Here is a 9805-nt window from a genome sequence, read left to right on the forward strand (position 1 = left end):
ACAGTTTGGACGTATACCCAAAACCAAACCCGTTGCCACTGGGTTGATTCAACTCCTAGCAACCCTGTTGGACAGAGTAGAGCTGCCACATAAGGCTTCCAAGGAGTGGCTGGTGGATTTGAACTGCTGAACTGTTGGTTAACAGCAGAGCTCTTAACCACTACACGACCAGGGCTCCTAGGCATATATAAGTAAAAATAAAAGAATCGTCATCCACTCTCCTCTAATTGCTTCCCCACCCGGCATCAATCCCACTCTCCTGAGTAGCCATTATTAGCAGTTTGGGGTGTGTCTTACCACATTTTTTAATGTGTATGCAAATATACATAACTAAAATGGACTAATTCTTGTTATTAGCCACCCTCCATTCAGCTCCAGCTCATGGTGACCCATGTGTGGAGAGTAGAACTGCTCCATAGGTTTTTCAAGACTGTGACTTTTGGAAGCAGATCTCCTGTCTTCTGAAGATTCTCTTGGTGGATTCAAACTGCCAACCTTTCCACTAGTAGTTGAGCACTTAGTGTTTGCACCACCCAGGGACTCCATACCATTCTCCTGCTCCCAAAAACTAAATCGTTGCTGTTGTTAAAAAAAAAAAAAAATTTTTTTTGTTACTGTTAATATCATCCATCTATTACAACAATACCGGTGAAAGATGACAGTGGATAGTGTTAGCAGAGAACTGACAATTGATCACATAATGGAAAGCCAGATGCTTACTGAGATCCAAACACCCAACTGACAATATTCTTGGAAAGACTTTTGTAATTTGTTTATCGTATAAGTGATTGATATAGGAATACCAGCTCTACTGGTTGCCACTTACTACTTAGTAAGCCCAAGACATTTCCTTTAATTTTGCTTTGACAAGAAGCAGTCATCTACTTTCAATTTAAAATACTCTGTTGTAACTATTGGAAACCCTGGTGGCACAGTGGTCAAGAGCTATGGCCACTAATTAAAAGGTCAGTAGTTTGAATCCACCAGGTGCTCCTTGGAAACCGTATGGGGCAGCTCTACTCTGTCCTGTAGGGTCACTACGAGTCAGAATCGACTTATTGGTAAAAGGTTTTTTTTTTAATATAACTACTAAGATAAAATTTGCAGCTTTCCAAATTCCACTAAATATTTCCAACTCTGTTATCACATACCCATTATATAACTATGGGCTTTTCACCAACAATAATTTCATGTCGCTTCTTTCCTAGGAAAGCTTGTTTCACTATCACAACCTTATAACCTCAGCACCTATGTCATTCTTAACAGCATATGCCCTTGGTGTAAGGTCTATGATCTCCACAGCACTATGCTGGCAGATACAGAAAGATGTGAGCTAACAATGCTTTTATCAATAAGTGGAAATCTGGATGCAGAGATAGGATACATAGTAGACCAAGCATCACAAATCAGTGAATTAATTATTTCATTCATCAAGTATATTTTGAACATCAATTATGTGCCAGACACCACTCTAGGCTCTGGGGTAAAACAGTAAACCAGATACAGTTTCTTCCCTCATGGACTTCACATTCTAGAAGGGAAGAGAGACAATAAACAAAAATAAATAAATAAAATATAAGGTATGTTAGAAAATGATTGGTACTACGAAGAAAAATCAAAGCGAAAATGAGGATGTCTACCACCCTTCTGTCAGTTTGTCGTACCGTGGTGGCTTGCATCTCGCTGTGATGCTGGAAGCTATACCGCTGGTATTCAGATACTAGCAGGGTCATCCATGGTGTAGAGGTTCCAGCAGAATTTCCAGACAAAGACAGAGTGGGAAGAAAGGCCTGGTCACCTACTTCTGAGAATCAGCCAGTGAAAAGCCTATGAATCACAGCAGAATAATCTCCATATAGCTCTGGAGTGCTGGAAGGGACCTGGCAGCATTTGATCTGCTGTGCATGGGGCCGCAACAAGTAGGAGCTGACTCGACAGGAACTAATGATAGTGATGAAGATGTAGAATACTAGGGGTTGTAGATGTACAATTTTAAATGAGATGGTCAGGTATACCTCACTGAAAAGGGATATTTAAAGACTTGAAGGAAGTATGGGAGTAAGTTGTGCTGGTGTCTGGGATAAGAACATTTCAAACAAAGGGGATAGCTGTGCAAAGCATCTGAGTCAGCGCCAAGTCCAATGTTTTCAAAGAACAGTGGTGGTGGTGGGGTCAGTGTAGAGTAGAGTGAACAGGGGGAGTATAAGAAACCAGGTTAGCAAGGTCAGAGGGGGCCAGATTTTATAGGGCAGAACCTGGCTTTTTACTCTATCCAAAAGGAGAAGATATTTGAGGCTTCAAGCAGGTAAATAACATCATCTGATCTCTGGGTTGAGAATAGACTCAAGTGTAAGCAATGTAGAAGCTGGGTAGCCAGTTAAGGCTCTTTTGCAATAATTCAGGTGAGTCATTAGTGACTTGGAACAGGGTAGATAGAGAAGAGTGGTTAAATAATGGATATATTTTGAAGGTAGAGACAGCAAGATTTTCTTTTAAATTGAGGCTATAATGTGAGACAAGTAGAGGATTTTACTCCAAATTTTACTGGTCTGGGCAACTGGAAGAATGGAATTGCTATTAACTGCAGACATAGCAAGTTAGGAGTTCAGTTTTGCGCATGGTGAGCTTTGATGTTTACTAGACATGCAAGCAGAGATGTTACGTAGGTATTTGGGTTTAGAAACTAGAATTCAGATAAAAGGATCAGCTGGAGGTGGAACTCTTACAACTTTCAGGGTATAGATGGTTTTCCAAACACGGTATTGGACATCAAGAAGAGATAGAAGAATATCAAGGTAGGGAAGAGATTTGAAGACTTATGCTGGAGGAGGAGGCACCTCTGCATAAAGCAGAAAAGGAGGAGAACCTTCTGTAAAACGACCAGAATAGTCCATGAAGTAAGAAGAAAACTTCTAAAACCAAAAGAAGAAGATACTTCAAGCAGAAGTTGTCAACTTTGTGAAACTCTATTGATAGATCAAGAAAGGGAAGAGAGGCAAATACAGACAAGTGTAGAAACTCTTTATAGATAAGAAAAAGGGGAGCAAAAATATGCGGAGCGAGCTGGAGGGGAAGGTGGGCCAAGACCTTATTTTTGAAAATGTAAGAATTAACAGTACAGATGAGACATTCTATTTAGTCTGCAGTGTTTTGACAAATTTTGAGTTTGAATACCTTTTTTAAAAAATAATATTTTATTGCATTTTCAGTGAAAGTTTACAAGTAAATTAAATTAGGTTCCTAGTTAACAATTTCTATGTGTATTGTTTATTTTCCACAAAGTGTCAACATTCTCATTATTTCCACGCTGGTTGTTCCATTGTCATTGATCAGGCCTCCTTGCCCAACCGCCGCCCCCCCCTTTACCTTCTTGTCTTTGCTTCAGGGTAAATGTTGACTGTACTCACAGGTGATGGTTATTTTATGAGCTAATCTGGTATTTTACCAAAAGATGATCTCTGGGACTGATTTCAGTTCCAGGTTTAAAGGGTGTCTCAGGGCAACAGTCTCAGGGGTTCTTCTAGTCTCTACCAGTCCAGTCAATCTGGCCTTTTTTTTAAGAATTTGAGTTTTGTTCTATGTTTTTCTCCCATTCTATCCAGGTCCATCTATTTTGTCCCTGATCAGAATGGTTGGTAGTGGTTTTTCTTCTGGTCTCGTGATAGATGAGACCCTGGTTTCTGTGAGCTATTAGTCCTGTAGTTTCTTCCTTGAGCCTTTGGCTTCCTTCATTCTCTTTTGCTCCGGACAGGTAGAGACCAACAGTTACATCCTAGACGGCTGCTTGCAAGCTTTTAAGACCCCAGATGCTACACATCACACTAGGGTGTAGAACAAAAACTTTATGAACTATGTTATGCCAACTGACCAAGTTGTCCCAAGAGACTATGGTTCTAAGCCTTCAAACACGGCTAACATATTCTGTGAGGTGTTTGATTATGTCTAGGAAGAATCCATAACTGTGCCCCCATGTGCTTTTATGTATATGAGTATATATGTCACACAGACAAACATATATATAGCTCTCTCTACAGATATACCTACACATGTATGTACACGTATTTACCTTCATATACACATGCTTGCATACCTGTCTAGCCACACACATATTTTTTGGCTGATATTGCTCTTGTTGCAAAATTGTTTTTCATAGCATTTAACAAAAATGTTCCTTATTCTTGTATACTTCTTAGTGTCATCATTTACCTTGGTCAAATTGTGCAGACTCCACCCTCATTAGATATTACCTTTCTCATCACCAAAAATACTAAGTGTCTACTGTCTAGAAAGTGATTCTCCCTCCCTCTCCCTTCCAGCCCTGGTAACCACCAAAGGAAGTTTTTTTCTGTATATTCAACTATTATTTTCTTTTTATATAAGTGAGATCATACAATATTTGCCCTTTTATGATTGACTTATTACACTCAGGATAATGTCTTCCAGATTTATCCATGTTATGTTTCCAGAACTTGTCATTATCCTTTACAGCTTCATAGTATTCCACTGTATGTATGTACCGCAATTTGCTTTTCTGTTCATCCGTTGATGGGCCCATAGGTTGTTACCATCTTTTTGCTATTGTGAATAGTGCTGCGATGAACATAGGTGTGCATATGAATTTGAATGCCTTTTGAAAGGGCATGTTCTCTTCAGTTCTCCAGATTCATCACTTCCTATCCTTGTCTAACCTCTATAGGTATTCAGATTTGCAACTCTCTCAGGAAACTCAAGAAGTTTGTGGATTTGATATTTACCATTGTGATATTTGTAAAAAAAAAAAAAGAAAGAAAACACAAAAAACCATTGCCGTTGAGTTGATTTCAGCACATAGCGACTCTATAGGGCAGAGTAGAACTGTCTCATAGGGTTTCCAAGGTGGCTGGTGGATTCAAACTGCCAGCCTTTTGGTTAGCAGCTAACTCTTAACCACAGCACCACCAGGGCTCCAATATTTGGTGATATTTGTAAACAATCCTGAAAGACATGTAGTCATTTGTCATTTTCTTGAAGCAATTTTTGTCAATTTTTTAAAATATAAAATAACTTTTTTGCTCTTTGGGAAATTACAAAACTAAGATTTGTTCATGATGCACAATTTAGAAAATATACAGAATCAGAAAAAGAAGATAAATATCAACCACCATCTACCAAAAGGTCGGCAGTTAAAATCCACCAGCTGCTCCACGAGAGAACAGACCTGAAGATCTGCTCCAACAAAGATTTCAGCCTGGGAAACTCTATGGGGCATTTCTACTCTGTCTATAGGGTTGCTATGAGTTGGAATCTACTTGACAGCTCACAACAACAACCATGAACAATAACTACCGGTTTACACTTGGGCAATATATCCTTCCAGTATTTTTTTTTTTTTTAGTAAAACTATATTTAAGAAAAATGAGTTCTTACCATAAATAATTTTGTGCAATTTACTTTTGATTTCAGCATAGCATAAAAATTCTTTGGATAGCATTAAATATCCTACAGTATCTTTTTATAAAATGCAGAAAATTCCATTGTGTGAATGGATCATAATTTAACTGGTCACCTGTTTACCTTTTTTTTTTTATTCTTGTGAATAAAATAACATGAAAATGAACATGTTTGTAGCTAGTGTTTGCACGCATCTATTTCTGTAAGTGGAACCAGGTCATAAGTGCTGTGAAGCTGATGTGAAAAGTGAATCACTTGGACAGAGAAGGAGCCTACCTGATTCCATAAAGCTCTGTAGTCTTTTTTAAAACAAATAATCATTGAAAAGAGGTGGATATTAAGATCTTTTTTTTAAATTGAGGGGGTTTTGAGAAATTCACGTGTCTACTAAAATAAAAACCCTTGGATGTAGGAAAAGATCAATACTAAATGAGAGTTGTGCTTTACCTATAACTTTTCTACCCTTTCTCTAAAGTTTGCCAACAAATAGCACCATGTCTAACTGGTTCCTGTCATGAATCAAGTCATTACTGACAGTCAATCTCAAGGTTTTCTCTTGCTTCCAAGAATTCCAAGTCACTTTTATTGCATAGGCTATTAGCATCTGTATAGATTATCTGCATGTTTTGGCTTGGTTTTTTAATGCAGCTTTTAACACCTGTCAGTTGTCTAATTAGGTGGGCTGATTACCCTGTCATTTCCACTTTTCTCAAATATGCATCAAATTCCTTTTCAACCATTCACACTAGAGCTGCCTTAATCAGCAGAAATTTTAAGCTCTTGTATACTAAGCTCCACTGAAATTTTGAACTTTGGTTGTAGAATTCCCATATAATTTTCATGTACTTAGTGTCCATCTTTCCTATATAATTTTCCCTTGGGGCATTTTGTTTAAAAAGCAGCAAAAAAGTGCTATTAAAGATACTAAAATATAAAGCTTTTTTCTTTTTTCTCTGGTCTCTCAGCTTGTTGTGTTTTTTATTTGCTATTTAATATGTTCTGTAAAGAAAAATTAAAGTTTTAAAACATTAGTATAGATTTTTCCATTTATCTTTATATTGTGCAATGTCAGTTTTAATGGCAAATATAAGAACATTTAATTTGTATGCAGAATCACCAAAATACACAATCCCTATTTTGTGGCTCCTTCATGTTTTACCAGAACTGTGGAAATACTGTACAAAATTAACTCAGCTTATTTATTTATTTTTCTCACTTCTGGATACATGCATGTTCTACCAACACTCTACCTTTGCATTACTTATGAGTAACGAAGGGCTAAAAGGAAAAGCAACTACGGGTAGCCCTGCCTTTTCCTTTCCTCCCATGCATCATTTTCAACCTAAATGGCTGATTCATATAAGGAAGCAATACAAGTAAGAAAGGATATGATAGGATCCGTCAGCCATTTGTGTTTCTTGCGATGTCATTGTTTTCTTTCTGCATGGTCTCTAGGGCTTTCAGGACCCTGCTTACTCGATTGAAGACATAATGCACTTATCTTGTACATGCTTTGAAGTCCTGTGCATTGCTGAGTCACTGATGTTTTGTGCTCATGGCCATCACAAATGCTTCATGTGATCAGGTGACAAAGAATGGCAGACAGGACTATTGTGTGTATCTCCTTTGCTCATGTCATGCTTCATTGTCCCATTTTTAAAACTTAATAAAGCAAGTTCAAAGGTAAAAATAGTAAGAATTTTAAGACCATGACCACAAAGCATTAAACCAAGCGTGGGGTCCTTCTGGCCACCAGGCCACGTGTGATCGCCCATGAAGCTGGGCCTGGTTCTACCCTTTTCAATTGACTTCTTGATCTTCACAGCTCCAAAAGTACCTTGATTGGGTCCTCTTCTCTTCTCATGCTAGATTCCCTCCCCTGCCCCCACCCAGGGAAACTTGTCTCTCCTCAAAGCTGCAATGACGACTCCTATGCTAGTGAGGCCCAAATATGTATCTTCAGCCTATACTCTCCTTCTGAGCTCTAGAACTTTATATCAAACTATCCACCTGACGTCTCTACTCACGTGTCTCAAAGAAGCCTCAGACTAGAAGAGGCAAAAATTAAATGCATGCATTCTTTCTTGGTTACCCCCTTCCCTCTATAACACTTGTAGACTACCTCATCTTCCAGTGCCATGGGTTTCAATGAAAGAGACCGCCATCCAGTTAATTACAGTTAGAATTCATGAAGTTGTCCTTGACAGCTTCTTCTTCCTCATTTATATGCAGATCCATCACAATTTCTTGTAAGTTTTAACCTCCTGAATATCTCTCTCATTTCTTCTATCTCCCTTGCTACTGACTGTATTACTGTAAAAGCCTTCTAATTGCTCTTGCTGAAATCACTCTTGCCACATCAGTTCTGGTTTTCACATTGCACCATTTTTTTTTTTTTTGAAACACAACTCTTACCTTATCCTCTTGCTTGAAACTATTCAGTGCTCTTAGTTATAAAAAGAAAATTCTTAAAGCTGACCTACAAGATCGTTTACGGACCGATAATATTATGTTTTCATTACCATGTTCCAGTGTTCTCTCCATTCTATTGTGTATTTCAGGAACACCTATCAAAGGTTTTTAAATACTCCATGTTTCCCAGACCACGTTTGAGGGTTTCTAAACATATTTTTCCCTTGTTAGATTACTATTCTCTACACCTTACATAATTAAGCGACTCTTCCTTTACATCTTATCTCAGCTGCTAACTTCTGTGAAGAGCTCCCTGACCCCCTGATTGAGTCAGTCTTTATTATGTCATACCGTATGTATCAAGTGATGCTATGTTAGCTGACGTCAAGTCGGCCCCTGACTCATGGCAGCCCCATGGACGACAGAACAAAATGCTGCCTGGTCCCAAGACATCTCCACGTCTATTAGGGATGAAACTATTCTACTTCATAGGGTTTTCATTGGCTGATTATTTGGAAGTAGATTCTCAGGGCTTTCTTCCTAGTCTGCTTAATCTGGAAGCTCTGCTGAAACCTGTTCAGCATCATAGCAACATGCAAGTGCCCTACTGACAGAAAGATGGTGCCTGCACATGAGGTATATTGACCTGGAATCAAACTAGGTCTCCCAGACAGAAGGCAAGAATTTGACCACTGACCCATCAATGCCCCCCATAGTTCATGTGGGTAGTACTTTTTACATATGTACATTTACAATAAATCATAATGCATCCTCTGTAATGTGTTTTTAATCAAAATCTATCTACTCCTCTAATAAGTAGGCTCTGTGTAGTCAGAGTGTGTCTGCAACTCACCCTTTAGGCTGAGTGTCTAGCCAGTACTTGGCACGCAGAAAAGACTCAGTAAATATTTGTCAAATAAATGAATGAACACTTACTTTGTTCCAGGCACTGAACTTGGCACTTTACATGTATAATCCTCAAACAATTGTCTGAAGCAGCCGTTAGTATCTCAGTTTTATAGAATCTGAGATTTTCAAAGTTTAAGTTATTTGTGTAATGTTGTATGAGTTGTAAGTGGCAGAACCAGAATTTTCAACCAGGGTGTTTACTCTCTCCTTCTCTTTAAATATAGTAAAGACAGAAAATTTACAACTGGACTTTAGAGGGGTAATAGAAACAAAGAGTTGAGATTTGAACCAGTATTATTAAATTAATTATATGTTGTTGTTGTTGTTAGGAGCTGTTGAGTTGGTTCCAACTCATAGGGACCCTATACACAATGGAATGAAGCACTGCTCGGTCCTGTGCCATCCTTACAATCGTTTTTATGCTTGAGCTCATTGTTGCAGCCACTGTGTCAATCCACCTCATTGAGGGTCTTCCTCTTTTCCACTGACCCTGTACTCTGCCAAGCATGATGTCCTTTTCCAGAGACTGATCCCCCCTGACAACATGTCCAAAGTATGTAAGATGCAGTCTCACCATACTTGCTTCTAAGGAGCATTCTGGCTGCACTTCTTCCAAGACAGATTTGTTCGTTCTTTTGGCAGTCCATGCTATATTCAATATGCATTGCCCATACCACAATTCGAAGTCGTCAAGTCTTCGGTCGTCTTTATTTATTGTCCAGCTTTCACATGCATATGATGCAGTTGAAAATATCATGGCTTGGGTCAGGCTCACCTTAGTCTTCAGGGTGACATCTTTGCTCTTCAACACTTTGAAGAGGTCCTTTGCAGCAGATTTACCCAATGCAATGCATCTTTTGATTTCTTGACTGCTGCTAGCATGGCTATTGATTGTGGATCCAAGTAAAATGAAATCCTTGGCAACTTCAATCTTTTCTCTGTTTATCATGATGTTGCTCATTGGTCCAGTTGTGAGGATTTTTGTTTTCTTTATGTTGAGGTGCAATCCTTACTGAAGGCTGTGGTCTTTGATCTTCATTAGTAAGTGCTTCAA

The sequence above is a fragment of the Loxodonta africana genome, chromosome 13, assembly GCF_030014295.1.
Source record: "Loxodonta africana isolate mLoxAfr1 chromosome 13, mLoxAfr1.hap2, whole genome shotgun sequence".
In the NCBI taxonomy this organism is placed as follows: domain Eukaryota; kingdom Metazoa; phylum Chordata; class Mammalia; order Proboscidea; family Elephantidae; genus Loxodonta; species Loxodonta africana.